The sequence below is a fragment of the Bison bison genome, unplaced genomic scaffold (genome assembly GCF_000754665.1).
Source record: "Bison bison bison isolate TAMUID 2011002044 unplaced genomic scaffold, Bison_UMD1.0 scf7180017858881, whole genome shotgun sequence".
NCBI lineage: Eukaryota > Metazoa > Chordata > Mammalia > Artiodactyla > Bovidae > Bison > Bison bison.
This window is the reverse complement of record NW_011489453.1, coordinates 13,176-13,734: the sequence shown is the minus strand read 5'-3', so window position 1 is coordinate 13,734 and position 559 is coordinate 13,176.

Here is a 559-nt window from a genome sequence, read left to right as displayed (position 1 = left end):
GGGTTCTGAGCCCGGCAGGTGAACTCCCCTTCTTCTGCTGCCCCTACACAAGGCAGCTCCAGGACCCCGGTGCTCGAGATGGGGGTGGCCTCCAGGGCGGGAGACCCCCGGAACCAGCTCAGCTGTGCAGGAGGGTTGCTGTCAGCAACACACAGCAGCTGCAGCTCCTGGCCCTCCGAGATGAGAATAGATGAGGTGTTCTGCAGAATCTTGAAGGCTTTGGGGGAAAGCGCAGTGGGAGAGCTGGGGGAGGCTGAGGTCTCCTCCTGCCTCCTTCCCAGCATCTCCTGGCCTCACCCTCTCCTCCCCCCGCTGGCCAGCTGGGTTCCCTGCAGTCCCAGGGCTGGGCCTTCCCACCCTAAGCAGGCTGAGCCAACATGTCTGGGCCTCGTATCTTCAGGGAGGCTTGGTGTCTCAATGGGACAGGCCTGGGCTGTTTGGTGGAAAGAAACCCGAGCCTCAAGGCTTGAGATGTTGATTCAGTGAAGGCAGCAGAGGATGGGGACTAAGGAGGCTTTTGTGGAAGAAAGCCACACAATAGAACCATGGTGAAGGAAAT